We start from the raw sequence: 23,873 nt of genomic DNA, 5'->3' as shown, positions 1-23,873 counted from the left end.
GGTTAAACTCTGACTCTATTTCAAGTAATGAGAATAGGCTGGAGACATATCACCACTTGGATCCCTAAGATTGAGGTCATTAGTTTAACAGGGCATTGAAAATTGTCTCTTCTCTTTCAAGTCTTTTTTTTTTTTTTCTTGATCCTGAAATGCTAAATGAGAAAAGCAAAAAATATGTTGTAAGAATTTGTCACTCAAGGTCTCAAACTGATTAACTAGATTATAAAGAAAAAAAGTGAATTTCAATGAACATCCTTTTAGGAAATATGAAGATGTAGACTTAATCTCTTCAGTAAGAGAGAAAATTGTTCCAAATCTTCTGAATTAAAATAGAAATCCCAATTTTAATTCTTTATTGACTTAGTAATTATGCTCATAGGAAGTTATCTTAAGGATCTAATAAGTGTCTAAATACCTAAGTATAAGGATGATTGTTGTAATATAGCTTATACTGTAAAAATTTAAACAATCTAAATGTTAAACAGTGATCAAATTATATTCCATTCTATAAATGTTATAGATTTAATCAGTCCTTTAAGTGTGTGAAAATATATTTGACATAAAAGCATGTTATATGGTCTTTTTCTCACTAATATTTCAACATGAACAATTTTGAAACCTAAAGAACAGTTGAAGAAATTGTACAGAGAATATTTACATGCCTACCACTTAGATGCTATAATTGATATTTTATTATATTGGCTTTATCACATATCTATCCATCTGTCTATCACTGTCTCCATTAATCTTATTTATTTTTTTCAAGTATTTTTTAACTTGTTGACTTTAGAGAGAGAGAGAGATGAATGAGGAAAGAGAGAGAGACACATCGATTTGTTGTTTGACCCTATTGTTTTTTGTATGTGCACTGACTGGGGGATTGAACCTGCACCCTTGATGTATTGGGTCATCGCTCTAACCAGCTGAGGTACCTGGTCACGGTTTCCATCTATTTTTTCAAAAAATGAACTTCAAAGTAAGATGTAGACATCAGTTCACTTATCCTAGATACTTTACCATGCCTATTATTAATTAGAATTCAGTATTTTTTGTTCTTAGTCAATAAAATATACAAGTCTCAAGTGGACCATTAGATGAATTTTGACACATGCATACATTTCTGTAACCCTAACCTCTGTCAAAAGATAGAACATTACAGTCATCACAGAAAGTTTACTTTTTCCCCATCCTCACTCTTTGTCCCATTCTACCAAAGCAACTTTTCTGATTTTTTTTCCATCATAGGTAAGCTTTATTTGTTTTAGAACATCATACTAATAGACTCATACAATAGGTTCTCTTTTGGGTAAAGCTTCTTTCATTCTGTATTACTGACTATATTTTTGACATTAATCTATACTGTTGTGTGGCTCATGCCTGGACTAGGAAATGTGTAATGTGTTTGTAAATAAAAAGAAAATTACTGAAAAATATGATAGGACATATAGTTTCATATTTTTAAAACACACAGATACTCAAATATATATATATGTATATATATGTGTGTATATATATACATATACACACACATCACAATTTGATTCTTTGAAATTCAGATTGTTGGAGATTTGGTGTGTGTGTGTGTATCATGTTAGATAGCTTTTTATGTAAATAGTACTAAAATGTTATTGTATGTATATATATCAGTAGATATACATACATGTATTTATATATAAACACTTTTGAGACCTAAATAAACATATAATATATACTTGATAAATATGTATTATAAAATTATTATGTACTATTTATTTAAATAAATAAATATATTTGTTTATTTAGTATATATCCTAAATAAATGCATACACATATGAGGTAAGTTCAGAGAGTATCCAGCCAGCCATATAATATGAAAAATAGAGACATTAATGAAGAAGATACAAGACATAAGAAACATTGTATGTAGGATCATGATGCCTCAGCCCCCTTCAAAGTAGGCACCTTGGGACCTCACACAGTTCTAATCACCATCAGCTATCCTGTCATATTTTCATGAATCTCACTGATGGTCTGAAATATTTGCTCTTCCAAAGGTGATTTTAGTTTTTGGAAAAGCCAGAAGTCATAGGACACCAAATCTGGGCTGTTGTGGGCCTGAGCCACCTGGGTGATTTGATGTCTCACAAAAAAACTCTGCATGAGACATGATGCATGAGTAGATGTGTTAACATGATGAAGCTGCCAATCACCAGTTGCCCATAGCTGCAGCCTTCTAAATCATTCAAATAGTTTCCATGGAGGAATGTTCAAGCTTAATGCAAAATTTGATGCAGATTCTTTGCTCTACTTGCTCAGTCATTTTGAGTGTGATGGCCACACAGTACACATGTTCATTCAATGGCATCTACCACTCCCACTGACTAGTACAGTGAAGTCATCATTGTTCATGCATGCACATTCCAGTCTGCTCTACTTGGCTGCCAGGTTACATCAACATCGCATAAAAATTCTCATTATATTAACAATGGCTGGACTTGTTCCAGACAGACCTCATTATATGTATTTATATGTATGAAAACATTTTTGACTACTATTTACATAGAAAGTTATCTGAGAGGATAGACACCAACACTACAAGGCTATAACTTGGTTTCCCCTCAGTGATAGAATTTGGGTGATTCTTTTTTATTTTATTTTTTTCCTTACTTACATTATAGCTCTTTGAAAAAATAAATTTAATAACTAACAAATTACTACTTTAAATTAGTAGATTGAATGTGATGGGACTGTAGAGAGCTAAGAGAGAAAAGAATATTCACATTCTGTTCTTCCCTGAAATTAATGGGAAGAACAGAATGTCACTGTTCGGCTGGAAGAGCTATGACAAGATTGTCTCCCCACAGAAACAGGTTTGGTTACTGTAAAGCGACCAAAGTGCCCTCTGTGGAGAAACAGCTTATAAAAAACCCTCTCTAAACAAAGTCTCAGACAAGAGTCCTGTGCTTGGATTACAAAGCCACCTCGTAAAATATCCCAAAGTTATTTTTTTCTCTACAAAGATTTTGGACTAACTTTTTGTTGTATGCTAAGGGTGAATTAAAAATGAAGCACTTTATTAAAAGTAATTGGGAATAAAGAGTGCCAAGGGAAAGAGAAAACCTGAGTTTGTGTAACATGATAAAAAAATATTGCTAACTAAGTGCATTACATTAGAGCTTCCGGCCAAGATGGAGGTGTAGACAGACATGCTGCGTCTCCCTCCACAACTAATAAGGAATACAATTACCTCAAAACTAGAAACAACCAGAAGTTCCAGAAAATCAAACTGCATGGAAGTGCAACAAACAAAGATATGAAGAAGAAATATTCATCAAGAGAAGTAAGAGGGGCGGAGCCTGAGCAGAGAGAACACGGTATGGTGGTGGCAGCAGCGGTGGCAGTGGCAGGCCAGCAGAAAGCACAGTTACATGTTTTAAAAAGTCAGAACAGGCCTTCCCTCTTGCATTTTGGCCATCAACATGCCATCCAGACTGAGGAAGACCTGGAAACTTAGGGGCCACATGAACCATGGCCATGGCCGTATCGGCAAGCACAGAAAGCACCCAGGAGGCTGAAGTAATGCTGGTGGCTTGCATCATCACAGGATCAACTTCGACAGGTATCATCCAGGCTACTTTGGGAAAGTTGGTATGAGGCATTTCCACTTAAAGAGGAACCAGAGCTTCTGCCCCACTGTCAACCTTGACAAACTGTGGACCTTGGTCAGTGAGCAGACAAGGGTAAATGCTGCAAAAAGCAAGACCGGAGTCGCTCCCATCATTGATGTGGTGTGATCGGGCTACTACAAAGTTCTGGGGAAGGGAAAGCTCCCAAAGCAGCCTGTCATTGTGAAGGCCAAATTCTTCAGCAGAAGAGCCTAGGAGAAGATTAAAAGTGTTGGTGGGGCCTGTGTGCTGGTAGCTTGAAGCCACATGGAGGGGAGTTAATTAATTCTCACCAGTGCTTTTGTCAAAAAAAAAAAAAAAAGTCAGGAGGGACACCTGGGGAGCATTCCCAGCTCCTCACCAGACCACACAGCTCATGGTCCCAGCACCGGGGGAAATTAAGCCTCATTACTTTTGACTCTGCAAAACAATGGGGGTTGGGGCGGAGGCAGTCCCATATGTAAGTGGGAGAAGTGCCTGGAAAAGGGGCAAGTACTGGGCAAGCGGTATTGTTCCTTCTCAGACCCCTCCCCAACATACAATGCCACAACGTGGTGAAACAGGTTGCCCTGTACTGATGAATCCCTAAGGTTCTGCCCCTTACAATGGAACAGGAGAGGCAGCTCTACCTAAGACACAGAAGCAAACACACATAGGAGCCTTATGGTCAAGATGGAGGCCTAGACTGACACTCTCCATCTCCCTCCACAACTAAGAAGGAATAAAACTACCACAAAACTAGAAATAACCAGAAGTTCCAGAAAATAAATAGAAGTCCAACATATGAAGTTGTAAAGAAGTGGTGCTCATCCGGATGGTTAGGAGGAGTGAAGCTAGGTCAGAGAGGTCAAGTTGTGCTGGCAGCAGCAGCAGCGGCGATGGCAGCAGGATGCCAATGGGCACATACACCGGTACTTAAGGGGAGGTGAGAAGCACCTGGGGAGCATCCCTGACTGCATACCAGACCTGTCAGCTTGTGATTCCAAAGCTGGGGAAGGCAGACCTTCATTGCCTTGGACTATGAGGCCTGGAAGAGTTGGGGATGGAGGAGGAGGCTCCTGGTCTCTCAGTGGAGAGTGAATGGCAGGAATCCATCTTGGACCCTCACTCCCACAAAGAATGCCACAGTGTGGTGAGAGGGGTCACCCAGTTGTGATGAGTGCATGGAACTCTGCCCCCTGTAGTGTAGGAAGTATGACAGCCCCACCCAGGAAGCAAAGGTAAACACAAAACTGTCAGGATGGCACAGATCATGATAGAGATCCTGACCAGACAGCAAATATCTAATCTAATGAAGCAGCAGATAGAAAATCTTTTTGAGGCACTGTTCAGAGCTTTGGTTATAAAAATGCTTACAGACCTAACAGCAGATCTTCAACAAGACAGGGAAGGAATGAAGGCTAGTCCTGCTGAAATGAACAAAAACACATATGAAACTAGAGGTGAGGGAAAGAAAATCAGGGATCAAATAAACAAATCAGAACATAGGGAAGGAACAGTCACCCAGTGCAGGAAGAGGAAATGAGAGGTGAGGTGAATGAGAAGAGGCTCAGAAACCTATGTGACAGCTATGGGCAGGCCAACATCTGAATCATAGGGTTGCCAGAAGGTGAAGAAGAAGAACTAGAAATTGAAAAATTATGTGGAAAGATAATGAGGCAGAACTCCCCTAACTTGGGGAAGGAAATGGACTTGCAGGTCCAGGAAGCACAGAGTTAAAAAAAAAACAAAAAAAAAAAAACTAGACCCAGGGAGAACCACACCAAGACACATTATAATCAAAATGTCAAACATTAAAGTTAAAGAGAGAATCTTAAAAGCAACAAGAGAGAAGAAGAGACTTACATACAAAGGGGTTCCAATAAGACTATCAGCTGATTTCTCAAAAGAAACTCTGCAGGCAAGAAGGGACTTGCAAGAAATATTCAAAGTAATGAAAAGCAAAAACCTACAACCACGATTACTCTTTCAGCAAAGCTGTCATTCAGAATAGAAAGGCAGAGAAAGCACTTCCAGGACAAAGTAAAACTGAAGGAGTTTATCAGATCCAAATCACTGTTATGTGAAATGTTAAAGGGACTTGTTTAGGAAAAGAAGGATCAAAACTATGAACATTCAAATGAAAACTATCACAACAACCAACAACAGAAGCTAGGGAACTGAAACAAGGCAATGAGTAAACAACGAGAGTGTGAAAAGAATTATAGGTATGGGGAACATATTGGGAGGAGGTCTGCAGGGAGGGAGAGGAGGGAAAGGGAGGGAGATGGTGCAGGAATTGGGAAGCATTGTGGGAGGGAGTGGAGTAGACAAGAGGATGTTGAGAGGAACTGTATGCATAGCCAGTGGGCATGGACTGTGAGGGGGACAGCTGGAGGTAGGGGGGTTGCTGCACTTGGTGGAGGGGAACAAAGGGAAAAGAAATCGGGATGACTGTAGCAGCATAATCAATAAAGTATATTAAAAATAAAATAAATAAAAATAAATGCATTACATTACATCATCTTTAAAGCCCCGTGAGGTATATTGGGTAAGTATTAGTTTCATTGGCAATGTGGACATAAGTGACTGTGATCGCACAAAAAATCATGAAAAGTGGTAGCTTAGAACCCTTGTGCCTTTATTAATAAACTAAAACTCTCCCTTCTGTATGTGTTAAGGACCCCCAATTATGTTATTTTACTACATAAAACACTTTTTTAAAGTTATATCTTAATTCTAGTTTTAGTGAGATTTGTTTATCATTAAATCCAAAAAGCAAAGAAGTCAGCTGAAATAGACAATTACCTCAGTGGTCATCAGGAGGATTCCAAGAGGAGAAAAGAACATCTGACTTTTTGTGCTCAACCATTTTTATTCTTGGAAAATGGAACAAGAGGCTGAAGAGCCAGTCCTGACTTCTTTCTCTCCATTCCCTTATGCAGAAGAGAAGCAATTCAAGAGCATAGGATTATTGCTGAGGCAGGAAGAGAACCTAGACTTTCCCACTTTTGATTGGAGAGGGCCAACTTGAGGGCCAGCAGGCACCTTGGTTCCATAGGTACAGAGGTTTCTCTGTGCATTTATCTCTCATTTTGCAAGAGTCTAGTGAAGTCTTTAGCCAATCCACTGTGTGAAAGCCTGAGAGAGCAGCCCTTCGGCCACAGGAAGACCATGGCGTGCTATAGATCCAGGGACCTGGTATAAAGAGATCGCTTGGCAGAGTAGGCAGAGATCTGGATATGGATACAGAAAATGAATTTAATCCTGGACCTACCCAAAGGGTCATAACACTCTATGTGTTAGTTTCCTATGGTGGAACGTGTATCAAATAAAATATTTAAAAGACAATTTAATGATTTAGTAACTGAAAATCTAAACTCTAGCATAGACAATTTTTGTTTGAATCTTAGTTTCACCATTGATTATATATGATATTGGGAGATTATTTAATCTCTCTGTTCAGTTTTTATCCCTATAAAATGAAGATGATAAAAATAACTTCCTCATAGGGTTATTATGAGTATTAAATTGGTTAATATACAGTATGTAAAGCACATACACAGCTCATGGCCTATAGTAAGTGCTATATATTTGGCTATTAGTATTATTAGACATGATATCTGCTTAAAGACAGGAATAGTTACATAAAACAGTAACCATATATCCTCCAGGTCCTATTTTGATGGATGCATGAGGACAAAAGAAGCAGGGACCAATTTGTATATGAACTAGAAAGTTTAAACTAATTTTCCATCAGAACTAATCAACCAGCCAAGAACAGCTATGTATACCACTGAAAGAAATGTCAAGAAGCTGTTAGCCTGTCCAGGCTCTCCAGGTCCTATGATAATTTTTGATTAATCAGGGCTATGGAGCTCCTAAATCGATTCCTTTGACTATCCATCACAAGTAGCAGCCTCAGGAGGGAAGCTGTGGAGGAGTCACATGGATACGGCTGTAGGCTCTTCATGGTTAACTCAGGGACCAACTTTTCTGGCACAATTTACTGTCTGTATAACCTTTTATCTCTTTAGAAGCACAGCAATATGCAATGACCTTTTCCATTGAACTTCTCTTGTAGGGGCACCAAATAGTACCTGTAAAAAGTTTCAATATGTAAGTATGTAAGGGCTTTAAATGTTCTTTGTAAGAAGTAGCAAGGACTTGCTAAAAGGCCTTGGGAAAAGGAATGTAAGAAGGAGTGTTATAGCAATTAGTGATTTACAAGCTAAAAGGACTTCAGCCTCTATCACCTCCCATTTGCTTGCTTGTGTCTGGTTTATAACATTTGTGAAGGTTGTGCTTTGTAGAATGTCTAGCCCTTTGAAAATAAATTGCTTCACAGGGAGTTCGTCCCTGGCTGAAAAGCTATGCTGCCGCTGAAGATAACCTTATAGCCTTGTGAATTTCTGTTCCTGTTACTGCCAAGACATCCCTGCAGTCCTGCCCAGCCCCATCTTCCTAAGGCTGTTTCCCACCAAAGAAGAAACAAAGAGACTGCACCAGTATAAAAACCCAGCGTTTAGACTCCATTGTAGGTTGGAGCATGTTAGAGACCTGTTCAGGGTCTGCCCAACTCCTGGCCATTATTAAAAATCCTTTGCTTAACTTTATACACTGCTTCAGAGTGTTCAATCTTGCCTATGTAGCCGTAACACTCTATTCTCTTTTCCAGATTTATTTCTCTTGAAGGAGAGATTAAAAGGAATAAAATAATTATAAAACTTTTCCCCTTTCTGCTTTCACTAAAATTATACTGATGTATTGGCAACAAATCACCAGCAACTCAAAAATAGGAGTTTTCCAGGAGTCAGTTGTTAAGATAGAGAACACACACTAGAACAAATTGGAGAAGGCAAAGCAAGATCAAGAAGGCAAACAGAGTCAGAGACCAGCTGTCATTACTAAAATATCAAAGAGTTGTCTGAGGGTGAGTACTTAAAAACAAAGAGAAAAAAAAAAAAAAAGAACCAGCTGAAGTAAGAAGCAAAAGGTGGCAGTGGAAGAATCAGTGAATTATTTCTAGGTAATAGTTTAAGAAATAGAATCATCTTTTTAAAAAAATAAAATTAAGCTGCATTCACAGTAATTCTGTGGAACTTCCTAAAGATGCCAATTTGTTGGGTTTGAAAATATAAATTTCTTTCTTTTTTTAAGTATATTTTATTGATTATATTGTTACAATAGTTCCAATTTTTTCCCTTTTCTCCCCTCCACCCAGCAACCCCCATCACCAGCAGTCGCCCCCCCAAATCCATGCCCATGGGTCATACATACAAGCTCTCCTGCCTCACCCTTTCATATATTCTTCTTCTTTTTATAGTAATTAATTAATTAATTAATTATTTTAACAATGAAAAATAACAATCCCTCCCTCTCAGACTTGAGACCCTTTAAAATCTTATAAAGGACACTGGACGAAGGTCTCGAGCTCCTCTATCTGCTTCAAGCTGGACGTGGTCATCGACCTACCTACCCTTGGGTCCAGAAATCCCTAATAAGAGTGAGGGTGTGGAGGGCAGGGTGGCCTTCCCACATGGTGAATGATCGTGCAGACTCCAGTTTGGTTGGCTGTCCCCGGACAACAGCATGCTTGATTTAACAGGCTGGCATCCTTGTTGTATTCTGGAGGTAACAGATTTGGTGACAGGGTTAAAGGACATCATTCAATCCATAACCACTAGACGACAAAAGACAGGTATTAATTTTTAAATGTCCCACGTTAGGGAAAAGAAGGGCTTCTTTGGGGGAAGGTGTGCCAGGTACATCTCACCTATCCAAAACCCTTTTGCCCATTATACTTAGTTTGGGCTGAGGGAAATATTTTAGGTTTCCGCCCTCTCAGGCCTCTGGGCTCTTTCTGTCCAAGACATTAGGACAGAAAAGAGAAACCAGTTTTAAAGTGAAGCCCACAGACCACCCCATTCTTCACCAACCCAGCCACTTAGTTCAGCCAAACCATTGAGTCTCAGGAGGCAGCAATGCAGACAGGATTAAGTGAGGCCTATAAGTACAGACAATCACTCAGGTAATGAGATCATAGGCTTATGCCCTTTGAAAACAGAAAACACATGTTAATTTATGTAACATAACCCACATACAAGTCTCTAAGTCTGTAGGACTGTCTTATCGGAAAGACATCCAGTTGCAAGGCATTTGACATTCTTCTTGCTTGTTAATTAAACATCTTTGATAATACCACAGACATAGTTTAACTTTCAAATGAAAACAAATTTTAAATGAAGATAAACTTTAAAGACGGTTAGCTGCACTACTTTATAGTCTACCACTGAACATTTTGATTTTCCTTGAATCACGATTTTTCTCCCTAAGATTACTCTCCTGGACATTAAAGGGACTGCATTAAATCCGTTTTTAATTTATTCTGTTCATTTGCATAAACACAACAAGAGCAGAAAATGATCACTTCTGATCTTTAGTTCTGCTTTGCTGGAACTTATGCAAGGAATGTGTAGAGTGACCTTCAGTCTGCCCTTCAGGGGACAGAAGCAGAACCACATACCTGGCATTCAGCCTTGCCTATAAACGCCTGTGTTTTCCAGGTCCTTTTGGTTTTCCATTGTGCTTTAAGGTCCCTTCTAGACATATTTCATGAAAACAACCTTCATTCCTTCCCTGGAAAGATTGCCATGGACCGCGCATCCATCCAAAGTACCAGGCCTTTTATCTCGTGGACTTTTATTACCTTTGAAAGTCAGTCCCAGTTCCTCAGGGCTTTTTGGTAACAACCAGAGCCCAAGCATGTCTCCTTTAGGCATGACATTCCAGTGAAAGTCTTAGTCAAAAAAATCTCTATTAACAACTGGTATTATTAGTTTTTTGCAAAGAAACTTATGTCATTACTTATTTGTTCAGAATGCCAAGCTCTGGAGGGATCAGATAGGGAGAAAAATATACAATGTGAAGGAAAATCCTTGTCCTTCTAATATTCACTGAACTTGCATTTCCATTCTTTATATTTTCATTTTTCCCCCACTAACGTTTTTTGTTTGTTTTTCCATTACAGCTGTCCCAGTTTTTTCCCCCTCTTGCTTCCCTGCACCCTGCCCCCACTTCTCCCACATTCAGTCCTAACCCAGTTGTCCATGTCCACGGGTCATTTATACATGTTCTTTGACTAGACCCTTCTCCTTCTTACCCTCTTCTCTCCCTCCCATCTCCCCCTTTGTTACTGTTAGTTTTCCTTGTCTACATACCTCTGGTTCAATTTTGCTCATTTGTTTGTGTTGTTCATTAGTTTCCCGTAATAGATGATAGCATAAGGTATTTTTCTTTCATTGTCTGGCTTATTTCGTTAAGCATAATTCTCTTTAGTTCCATCCATGTTGTTGCAAATGGTAGAGGTTCCTTCTTTCTTTCAATACTTATTTATTGTCATTTTCCCCCTTTGTACTCGTGTTCTTCTCTGTCTGTCTCTGTTTCTTCATCTTCTTAAAGCAGACCCTTTAGCATCTCTTGCAATGCTGGTGTGGTGGAGATGTATTCTTTTAGCCTTCTTTTGTCTTAGAAACTCCTTATTTCACCTTCCACTTTGAATGAGAGTCTTGCTGGGTAGAGTATTCTTGGTTGTAGGCCTTTGTTTTTCATTGCTTGGAATATTTTTTGCCATTCCCTTCTGGCTTGTAGTGTTTCTGCTGAGAAATCTGATGATAGCCTTATCGGAGCTCCCTTGTATGTTATTAGCTGTTTCTCTCTTGCTGCTTTTAGGATTCTCTCTTTGTCTTTGAATGTTGCCATTTTAATTATGATGTGTCTTGAAGTGGGCCTGTTGGGGTTCATCTTCTTTGGGACCCTTTGTGCTTCCTGGACTTGCGTGACTCTTTCTCTCCTCATGTTAGGGAAGTTTTCTGTCATTAGTTTTTCAAAGAGGTTTTCTATCCCTTGCTCCTCCTCTTCTTCTTCTGGAATTCCTATGATATGGATATTATTATGTTTCATATTGTCCTGCAGCTGTCTTAGAGCCTCTTCAGTCTTGTTCATTCTTTTTTCATTTTGTTGCACTGTCTGGGAGTGTTTGTCTACATTGTCTTCCAGATCGCTGATCCAATCTCTGTTTCCTCTAGCCTGCTTTTAATTTCTTCTATTGTGTTCTTTAATTCAGAGATCATATTCTTCATTTCCTCCTGGCTCTTATTGATAGCTTCTACTTCCTTTTTCATGCTGATGTAATTCTCAGTAAGTTCCTTGTAGTTTTTCTGGAGTTCCTTGTATTTTCCTCTGAGCTCATTGAGCTTCTCCATAATCCATGCTTTCAATTCCATATCTGATAGTTGGCTCCCCTCTATTTCATTTAGCACTCTTTCTGGGGATTCTACCTTTCCTTTTGATGGGGGGTTGTTTCTCTGTCTCCCCATTTTTGTGACTCCTATTGTTTGTTGCTGCTTCTTAGAGTGATCTGCACTTCCTGGATCTGCCCCTGGTGGCATCAGATCCTGTACCAGTCTGGGCCTAGGCAGCCTGTTGGAGACTTCCAGGGATCTACTGCCTTTGTCTGACTTCTTTAGTTGTTAATCTATTCAATCTGTGATTAGCTGTCAGGCTTAAGGACCGTGGGTGTGGCAGCTTTTTTTCTGTAGGCAGGACTTTTGCTTCCCCTCAGGATGACACCACTTGGAGGTGGGGAAATGGTCTGCCTGCAATACTGGGGATGAGTCAGCACTGAGGTCTGGTCGGCTGCTTCCCCACTTCTCCCCTCAAAGCCATCACACCAAACTCTCCCCAAATGTCTCCAGTCCTCTCTGCCTTCCCTCCGCTCGAGCCCAGGGTAAGTAGGGGCCAAATATTTTTATATATGATCTGCTTAAGAGCTCTTTTTCTCCAGCTGTTTTCCTCCAGCTAGCAAGAAACCCTGTGGCTTTTCACTTTTCACAGCTGGATACTATTTTGCTTTCCACTCTGTTGCTGTAGGCTGAGAAGTTCAGCTAGGGGTTTAGACCCCGCCCTTCTCAGGGGGAACCCCCGGCTGCTGAGCTGTTTCTCAATCCCTTCAGCTGCCACCCATGTGAGCCCCGCCAGCCCTTCTGTGTCTCCTTACTCCCTTCTGGTCATGTTGTGATGTAGCAGCCTTTTCTGTCTCTCCGTGGTTATAAGACTTCTCTCCAGCTAGTGTTCGGTTGGTTATTCCAGATGATTTCTCCTAAATTAAATTTTAAATCCAGACTAGTTCTGGGAGGAGGTTAGTGTAGATTCCACTTACTCTTCCACCATCTTGTTTCTCAAAATAATTTTTTTTACACTATTTACTTTTAGGAAGAAATTTATAGATTCCCAAGAAAGAATTTAAAACATACCAGTATACTAAAGGGAGAGAAAATTTCTCAGATTTTTAAGACCTAAATGCAACCATTTATAGTCCATGTATAAAAGTCCCAGGAACCAAGAGGTTGAGTCAAACAGCATGGTGAGAAGGGGGGCATGTCTAGAAGCAGGATGAAAGACCCTCTCTGGCCTCAGGATTGAAGTAGACCCTCCTGGCTCAGGTGAACAATGGAGCTTGTTCTCTTTAGTATCACCTGTGTACAGGTGCAGAGGCTTTTCCCTTCCAAACTCCACTGCTCTTCTTAATATCAAGGATCCACCTTCTTTTTAAAGAAGCCTATTGCTGTCTTGGGTCATTGAAAAGAGGGAAGTTTCTATTGGAGATGGTTGAGATAATACCTTGCAAAGTATTGGTGCATAGATAGTTCTTCCTGATGAATAATCAACAGTGATAGCTAGGCATCTGTAGTTGTGAGCTTTCCCTGTATGATAACCAGGAAAACAACCAAGATTCTCCTCTATAAATGTGTACAGAGCTGTCATAAATATAGCGAATTCTGTGAGTATTGGCTCAGATAAAGACGGACAGTAATCTCTCTGGCAGAAGCTAGGCCAGCTCCCAACTCCTACACATCTGGTCACTTCAAGTACGGTCCTCTGCGTGGGGCTCCACTGACCTCCTCCCAAATCATGCTTTTTTCCTACTTAGCCCCATATTCCTTTATGGGGACACAGCGGTCTGGTTTTTCATCAAATTCTCTTCTAGTGTATGATTAATGTCATAAACTCTGTCCTTGAGTCATTCCTTCAAGACTTAGTTTTATTTACTCAAAGTCTGTATTGTCAACGTTCTTCTAAAAACCTTAATTTCTTCACCATTTGTCAGTCTCGTTGGCTGAAATTTGTGTTTTGTCTTCATTTCTGTTTCCAACTCCATGCTCACACTCCCCTCAAAGAACTCCAGATGTATCAGATGTGCTATCTTTGGTCTTTTTTACACAGCTCACCTTTCACATATACACTGATATTGACAGACCCTCAAGCAGGAACCTGATAAAAATGACCCCCCATAAGAGCTTAAAAGTAGCCTCCCTGGAAAATAGCTCCTGAGTACAGACAACTATGTAAGATTCAATGAAGTCCAATATGTTTCAAATTCAATTTCCCCAGAATTGGTAGGTAATGGCTTCAAATATAAGATTTATTTTTTATTAGGTAAGCATTACCTACTTTAGGCTCTCCACTCAGCGTCCCATTATAGCATTTCACTTCTACCTCAGTGTCCTTCAAGTCATGTCTTTTACCCTTACTATTCCAAACCCCAATTCAAAGGATTTAAGAGTTATTTCTAACCACAGATTTCCAAAATACCATGGCACTCCAAACTCATTTATAAATGAGTCTGATAGACTCAACATTTGAGGATTTATATAACTTAAGAAGTGGAGGATAAGATGAAAGAGAAAACAAGTAAAGACCACAGAATGACCTGTTTCTGCTTAGATGATGAACAATCAGAATTAGAAGTCAACACATAAACCACCTCAGGTCCATGTTGAAATGAGTGTGAGTTTGAAGAGCAGGGCAAAAGGCATCCAATCATTTACTCTAGGTCTCAAACAATAGCCTCTCTCTTTTCTCTCCCTCTCCCTTTTATCAGCCCAAATGTCCTCAATGATTCCTTTTATGTAGGCAATTAAGAGTCTTGCATTTCCTTCTTTATGTCCCTGTGGAAATGAAGTTTCATCTAGTATAATTAGGAGGTCCTAGCACCAGCTTATCCAGAGAAACTGAACTGGGTCAAAAGTTTTTTAGTTCCTCACATTTGGGGCATAGAGAGTGTTTCAGATCCCAGCTGTACTGCATAAATTTTCACTTTCAGAGAATATTTTTAAAGTACAAGAGTTGGTGATTCTGGTTTGACTCAGTTTGGGGGAAGAAAGATCTGCCCCAGATCATTGCTCTAACTGACTGGGGTATGGCTGAGGGCTTCAGTCACGAAGACCCCAGAAGCCCACATTTTCTTTTTTGTCCATTTGAAGGACCTTTTAGAAATGTAGTAGTCATGATTTGTTAAATCATTTTGGAAATATTTTTTTTAGAAATTTTAGCTTGGAATTAAGTTGCACTGCTTATGGGAAATCTTGATCTGTAAGTTGAATGAAAGTATACTTTTATGGATGGGCCTAAATGTTATTATGCTAAATGAAATAAGTCAGAGAAAAACAAATACCATATGATTTCACTTATATGTGGAATCTAAAAGTCAAAATAAACGAAAAAACAGAAACAAACTCATAGATACAGAGAACAAATTGATGGTTGCCAGATGGAAGGGGGACTTGGGAACTACGTGAAAAGGTGAAAGGATTAAGAAATACAAATTGGCAAGGTGCAGACTCCCTTGGCTGCAACCCGGGGCTGAAAGCTCTGCACTCTGAGTGCTCATGCCAGGGCCCCACCAAACAAAAGGGCAGATCAGAGCCACGGACAGGGGCCCATATGGAAAAACTGTGGCGGAACTGCAGACTTAGTACGGACCCCAGGCAGGCAGATGGCGCACGCCTCTGTGTTTTGGGCATTCATGCCAGGGCCCTACCGAACAAAGGGGCAGATCTGAGTCATGGAGAGGGGCCTGTATGGGAAAGCTGCGGTGGAACTGCAGACTCAGTAGGGACTCCAGGCAGGCAGGTGCTGCGTAGGCAGGTGGTGCATGAGCTGGTGCTGCAGCTCAGGAACGGAGAGAGGACTGGAGGATGAGAAGAGATTATTGGCAGGTGCATGCCGGCCCACCAACAGAACAATGTTGCTAGACAAGCCTGAGGAGGGCTGAGAGTGCTGCAGGAGGGGACTCAACTAAGTTCGACTCACAAAGAGTGGCAGTAGGCCAATGAGTGAAAGACTAGCAACCCAGAATCAAGCTGGATCTCCTCACAGCCAGCCAGCCAAAAAGATTTGAAACTCATGGAACTTTGACCAGGGGAGGATCCAGACAAAGAAGATTGTGACCAAAGATTGAACTGAGTAAAAACTCTTTTTTTTTCTTTCTTTCCCTTCCCTTTTTTCTTTTTTTTCTTTCCTTCCCTTTTTTCTTTCTCCCTCTCTCTCTTATTTTTCTTTCTCTCTCATTTTTTCTTTCTTTTTAAAAAATTCTTTGTTTAATCTGTTTTCTACTTTCTCTCCCTCCTATCCTTCTTCTTTAATTTTTGTTTGATTGTTTATTTGTCTGTTTTGTTTATCCTCCCGCTCACACTAAACATATAGCATATAACTGCTATATAAACCTAATACTATACACTTCCACTCTCATGCTTCATTCTTCATTCTTTCCTCCTTTTTTAAACATACTTACTTCAAATATTAATTACTGTCTCATATAGCCTTAACACTACTTGCTACTATTATTATTCTATCACCTTCCTTCTCAAAAATCATCTTTCTTTCGTTTAAAACAACTCTTATCTGTTTCTCCTATAGTATAATAGTCTTAACATCTCTATGTTTATATTAATACTGACTCATTTGCTGCTGATAGTGGGATTGTGGGTGGGGGATATTTTTGAGGGTGTGGGTTTCTTGCCTGGGTTGTGTGTTTAGGTTTTAACAGCATCTCCATAAAAGAACTCAACAAGGTGGGCAGAGTGACTCTCAATCAACTAGCCAGAGGGAAAGATCCACCAAAGAGTAACTGAAATACAACCAGACAGCTTAAACAAATGGCATAAAGGGCATCCCAAGAGCATCAGGCTCAGGAGATAAAAGAGATTGCATCACTGAATCCCCCAGGTTTCCTATAAAGAACCTCATACCACGAAGGTGGGAAATCAAAGTAGACAAATCTAATAAACAAAAAGAAACAAGAAGAATCCAACATGGGGATACACAGAAACAACTTCCCAATGAAAGGAAAAGAGGAATCCCCAGAAAGAGAGATAAATGAAACAGAAGCATAAAACCTGTCAGGCATGGAATTCAAAAGAATGGTTATAAAGAAGCTCAATGACCTTGACAACCTCAAAGAAAACTATGACAAACTCCAGGGAAATTACCAGCAACTCCAACGAAACTAAAAAGAGTTGCTGGGAAGCTACAAGAAACTTATGGAAAACTACATCAGCATAAAAAAGGACAGAGAAACTATTAATAAGAACCAGGAATAAATGAAGAATACAATTTCTGAACAGAAGAGCACAGTAGAATCAATCAAAAGCAGGCTAAATGAAGCAGAGGATCAGGTCAGTGAGTTAGAGGACAAAGTAGAAAAAAATTCCAAGACAATACAAGAAAATGAAAAAATATTTAAAAAGAATGAAGAGGGTTTAAGAGGACCACAGGACAACATGAGATTAAACAATGTTAGAATCATAGAGGTACAAAAAGGAGAAGAGGAGGAGCAAGGGATAGAAAACCTGATAGAAAAAATAATGACAGAAAAATTTTCTAACCTGATGAGAGAAAAAGTCATGCAAGTCCAGGAAGCAAAGAGGGTCCCAATGAAGATTAACCCAAAAAGGCCTACTCCAAGGCACCTCATAATTAAAATGGCAGCATTCAATGACAAAAAAAGAGAATCTTTAAAGCAGCAAGAAAAAAAACAGCAAGTAATATACAAGGGAGCTCCAATAAGGTTTTCAAATGATTTTGCAACAGAAACACTACAAGCCAGAAGAAAATGGCAAAAAATATTTCAAGCAATGAAAAAAAAAAAAAGCCTACAACCAAGACTACTCTACCCAGCAAGACTCTCATTCAAGATGGAAAGTAAAATAAGAAATTTCTCTGACAAAGGAAGACTAAAAGAATACATCTCCACCAAACCAGCATTGCAAGGGATACTAAAGGGAATGCTTTAAGAAAAAGAAAAAAAAAAAGAGAGAGAAAGGGAGAGGAACACAGGTACAAAGGGAAGTGAATAAATACCTGTCAATAATAACCTTAAATGTAAATATATTAAATGCTCCAATTAAAAGACACAGGGTAGTGGAATGGACATGAAAACTGAACCCACATATATGCTATCTATAAGAGACACACCTCAAAACAAAAGAGTTACACAGATTGAAAGTGAAGGGATAAAAAAAAACTATTCCAAGCAAATGGACATGAAAAGAAAGCTGGGTAGCAATACTTATATCAGAAGAAACCGATTTCAAAGCAAAGGCCATAAAAGGAGACAAAGAAAGATATTTCATAATACTTAAGGGAACAATACATCAAGAAGATATAACCCTGGGAAAGATATATGCACCCAACGTAGGAACACCCAAATATATAAGAAAAATACTAGAAGACTACAAGAAGGACACCAACAACAATACACTAATAGTAGGGGACTTTAACACCCCATTATCAACAATAGACAGATCTATGAAGCAAAGAAACACCAAGGATACTGAGGCACTGAACAACCAAATGGAGTAAGCAGATATATATAGAACTTTTCACCTCAAAGAAGCAAAATATACATTCTTTTCAAAGGCACATGGGACATTTTCAAAGATAGACCACATGATAGGACACAAAACAAGCCTCAAGAAAATTGAAATTATATCAAGCATCTTTTCAAACCACAATGCCTTGAAACTAGAAATCAACCTCAAGAAAAGAAATCAGAGACATCCAAACTCATGGAGAATGAATAACATCATATTAAATAATGAATGGGTTAACAATGACATCAAGGAAGAAATCAAGAAATTTTTGGAAACTAATGATAATGAACACGCAACAGCCCAAAACCTATGGGACACAGAAAAAGAAGTCCTGACAGGAAAGTTCATAGCAATACAGGCCTACCTAAAAAGGATAGAATAATCTCTAATAAAAAATCTAACCCTACAGCTACAAGAACTAGAACAACAACAACAAACAAAGCCTAGCGTGAGTATAAGGAAGGAAATCATCAAGATCAGAGCAGAATTAAATGACATAGAGACCAAACAAACAATTCAAAATATCAACAAAAGTAGAAGCTGGTTCTTTGAAAAAATAACAAAATAGACAAGCCTCTAGCCAGGCTCATCAAGAAAAAAAGAGAGAGGACCCAAATAAACAAAATCAGAAATGAAAAAGGAGAAAACACGACTTATATCACAGAAATACAAAGGACTGTAAGAAACTACTATAAACAACTGTAAGGTAAGAAACTTGACAACCTACTTGGACAAGTTTCTGGAAACATATAATATTCCAGAACTGAATATAGAAGAAGCAGAAAGCCTGAACAGGCCAATAACAAAGAGTGACATTGAAGCAGTAATAAAAAGACTTCCAGCACACAAAAGCCCTGGACCAGATGGCTTCATGGGTGAATTTTACAAAACATTTAGGAAAGAACTAATGCCTACCCTTCTCAAATTATTCCAAAAAATCCAAGAAGAGCGAAGACTCCCAAACTCTTTCAATGAAGCCAGTATTACCCTCATTCCAAAACCAGGTCAGGACACAGCAAAGAAATAAAACTACAGATCAATGTCACTGATGAACATAGATTATAAATCCTCAAAAAATATATTTTTAAAAAAGCAGACTCAGCAATACATTCAAGTGATCTACTAGGATTTACTTTGGGCATAGAAGATTGGCACAATACCTGCAAATCAATACCTAGGAATAAATTTAACCAATATGTAATAGACCTACATTCAGAAAACTATGAGATGCTAAAGAAATGGAAGAAGATACAGATAAGTGGAAGCACATATTGTGTTCATGGACAGGAAGAATAAACATGATTATAATGTTTATACTACCCAAAGCTATCTATTGATTCACTGCAATTCCTTCAAGATACCAATGACATATTTCACAGAACTAGAACGAGTATTTCAAAAATTTATATGTAATCACAAAATACCCCAAATAGCCACAGAAATCTCAATAAAGAATAACAAAGTTGAAGGAATCATGCTATCTGATACCAAACTATACTTCAAGGCTGTAGTAATCAAAACAGCATGGTACTGGCATAAAAGCAGACATATAGATCAATGGACCAGAATAGAGAGCCCAGAAATAAACTCGCACTTTTACAGTCAATTAATATTTGATAAAGGAAGCAAAAATATACAATGAGGTAAACATAAAAATAGTCTACTCAATAAACAATATTGGGAAAATTGGACACATACATACAAAAGAAGAAGAAGAAGAAACTGGACATCTTCTTACACCATACACAAGAATAAACTCAAAATGGATTAAAGACTTAAATGTTAGACAGAAAACCATAAAACTCTTACAAGAAAAGATAGGCAATAAAATCTTGGATATTTCTCATAGCAATATTTGTTCTTAAATATCTCCTCAGACAAGGGAAACAAAGAAAAACAAAACAAATTGGAGTACATCAAACTAAAAATATTTTATATCAAGGAAACCATCAACAAAATGAAAAGACAACTCACTGAATGGGAGAACATATTTACCAATGATATATCTGATAAGGGGTTAATATCCAAAAACTATAAAGAACTTATAAAACTCAACACACACACACACACACACACACACCATCTAATTAAAAAATAGGCAACGGGCATGAATAGACACCTCTCCAAAGAGGACATCCCGGTGACTAATGGACATATGAAAAGATGCTCAATGCCACTAATCATCAAAGAAATGCAAATTAAAAGCACAATGAGATATCACATCACACCTGTCAGAATAACTATCATCAATAAATCAACAAACAACAAGTGCTGTAGAGGATGTGGAAAATAGTGCACTCTTGTGCACTGTTGAGAATGCATATAGATGCAGCCACTGTGGAAAGCATTATGAAGTTTTCTCAAGAAGTTAAAAATGGAACTGCCTTATGACCTAGAGTTTACACTTCTGGGAATATAACTGAAAAAACTCAAAACACTAATTAAAAAGAATATATGCACCCCTATGTTCATTGCAGCATTATTTACAATAGCCAAGATTTGGAAGTAGCCCAGTGTCCATCAGTAGATGAGTGGATAAAACAGCTGTGGTACATTTATGCAATGAAATACTACTCAGCCATAAAAAAGAAGGAAATCTTACATTTGTGACAGCATGGATGGACCTGGTGAGTATTATATTAAGTGAAATAAGCCCTTCAGAGAAAAACAATTATCTTATAATTTCACTTATGTGTGGAATCTAATAAACAAAATAAACTAACAAACAAAATAAAACAGACTCATAGAGAATAAAGTGACAGCTGTCAGAGAGGAGAGAGGTTAGAGGGCTGGGTGAAAAATGCGATGAGATTAAGCAAAAACAAAAACAAACTCAGAGACACCAATGACAGTATGATGATTAACAGAGGGGAAGGGGTGGGGAAAGGTAGAAGAGAGTACAGTAAAGGGGGTATAAGTGGCAATGGAAAGAGGCTTGATTTGGTGTGGTGAACACACAATACAGTATACAGATGACATATTATAGAATTGTAAAATATAAGTACATATAATAAAATAACAAAATAATATTAAAAGGTACTCCTTTGAGTCAACACTAGAGTGATCACACAAATTCAATAAAGTATTAGACGATAAATTTAGGTTCTTTAATGTTCGTTGCAGCCATAGATGTCAGAGGCTAACATTTCCTTTAGCGTCATTTTTTTTTTTTTGAGGTAACTCCCATTTTCTTTGGATTTCCATAGAGACTCCTTCTTAAAAATGGTCTGAGCTTTCTTCACCCTGAGAATATGGAGGAAAACCTACAAAAGTGTGAAGTTTACCTGCACAGATCCTCTAGCAATTTGTCAATTATAGTTAAGGCATTCCTACAGGTACTGTCTCCAGCTTCAGGCTTCTGCTCCCACAGTTATGATTATCAGCATCTGCCTCTTTCTCTCTAGTTTTTGTGACAGTGGATTGCTCTGTGACCTCAATTCTCAGGTAGATCAGAAAAGAGTTGTTGAGTTCTCAGTGTGTTCAGCTTTTTTCTTGTGAGAACAAGAGTGATAACTTCCAAGATTTTAACATGGCAGGCCAGAAACCAGAAGTCAGAATGATACATTTATATCTAAATCTAGGGAGGTGACAGTAGTCCTGATATAGCCTAACCACATCCAAAAATGAATTCAGCTATAGTTACCTCACTTGAAAAAATATAGCTAAAACATATCCAAAGAATGGCAAAAAGAAAATAAAGCCATGAACAGATAAGAATGATTGAAAAATCCAAAAATTCTTCTGTAAGCATAAATGCCATACTAGGTTTGCTACACAGGAAACTCATCTTCTATTTTAATGTCACCACTTTCCAGATCTAGATTTATAAAATATGTATACTACAGTGACATTTTTTGTTACCTAGATATAAATTATGAAGTTATATCTAATGAGATGCCAAGAATTCTTCCATAGAAATAGAATATTCAGGAATCTCTAGCCACTGTTGCTAGAAATTCAGTAAGTATATTCTTCCTCATAAATAATGATGCTGGTATAATTTGGTAAAATAAAAGTATTATGACTCACCTGCCAGGGAATTGGTGTCTCAGAAGATACCAAGAAATACATATTTTCCTTGAGTAATGATGAATCAGAGTCAATAAAAATTTTCCCACAAAGAAAACATCAGACCCAGACAAATTCACACAGTAGTTTTTGCCACACATTCAAGAAAAAAATAATTTCAGTTTTTTATAAAACTCTTCCAAGAGAAGAGAGAGAGAGAGAGAGAGAGAGAGAGAGAGAGAGTATAGCCTATCCCATTTTATGGGTCCAGCATTTTGATGTTCAAATCTTACCAGAGTAGTCAAACAAAATGTACATAATAACTACACTCTTGAAAAAATGTAGAATATTAGTGATTAAATAAAATATTAACAATCAGTATGCAGAAATATTTAAGAACTTAATAGATTTTGAGTATGATAAATTTATCCCAGAAATGCAATGTTGGTTTAATAATAGAAAATCAATTACTATAATTTCTCTCATTATTAAAGGGAGAAAGACACGTGATTATCTTAATAAATGTAGAGAAAAGGCATTTTTAAAAATTCAGTATTCACACATGATTTACAAAATGTTTTAGAAAATTAGGAAACGTATAAAAATTCATTAATTTTATAAAAGGAAACACACAAACAAAAAATGTGCAGTAAATATAAAAATTAAAGTGGTAATGTTGAAGGCATTTTCTTTAAGATGAGAATGCTTGCTACTACCATTTCTATTTAACCATTGACTATGGGATCTACCTAGTTCAGTGGAGTAGAGAAAGTAAAGCATAGGAAGAAAAACTGATTTTGCAGATAAAATTTTCATCAAGGTAAAAAATTATAGAAATATTAAATCATTTAATAAGGTGTAGCAAGTCTTTGATATAAAAAATTAATACATAAAAGACAGTTGTATTTCTATATAAGGAACAAGATATTTTCAGTGACAACTAGCCCTATCAAAATGCATGTAAGCCCTTAATAGAGGAAATTATGAAATTTTGATAAACCCATTAATGATTGCTTAAACAAGTGGAAAGAAATAATCTGCTCCTGTAAAAACTCAGTTTTGCCTATCTTAAGCTATAAATTCAGTGAATTTCCAATAAAAATCCCAAGATGGCTGTAGAGAGCAGTGTGGAGCTACAGGGCCCAGTCAACATTTATTAGGAAGTGGCAGAGGACATGGAACTGGATTCTAAAGGTGCTGGGTCAAGTCGGTCATAAAATTGGATAAGAAATCATTTTTTTGGGGGGGGGGCACAACTCTACCTTACATCGTTTAATTCCTTGGCTAGGACCCAAGGTGATAATGTTAACACACTGGTAGGATAATTATTGAATGTGTTAAAAAACCAATAGCACACACTAAGTGAAGCAGAAGTGCCAGAATAATTTCCTTGTATCAAGGAGTGGAGAAAATAATTTAAAAGTTCACAGAATTGAACATTCAAAAGTGAATATAGCATATCAGGCCAAAAATCTTATTAGTAGGGTCTGGAGAACATTCCATTCATTAGAACAATAAAGAATGTGCT

General features: G+C 37.9%; 1 pseudogene; it reads left to right on the top strand.

Annotated features, from left to right (window-relative positions):
* Positions 1–3,458: 3,458 nt before the first annotated feature.
* Positions 3,459–3,916, top strand: LOC150001801 (large ribosomal subunit protein uL15 pseudogene; annotated as a pseudogene).
* Positions 3,917–23,873: the final 19,957 nt, after the last annotated feature.

Source organism: Furipterus horrens, unplaced genomic scaffold (assembly GCF_987537825.1).
Source record: "Furipterus horrens unplaced genomic scaffold, mFurHor1.1.pri manual_scaffold_9, whole genome shotgun sequence".
Classification (NCBI taxonomy): Eukaryota; Metazoa; Chordata; class Mammalia; order Chiroptera; family Furipteridae; genus Furipterus; species Furipterus horrens.
This window is presented reverse-complemented; position numbering and strand designations above follow the sequence as displayed.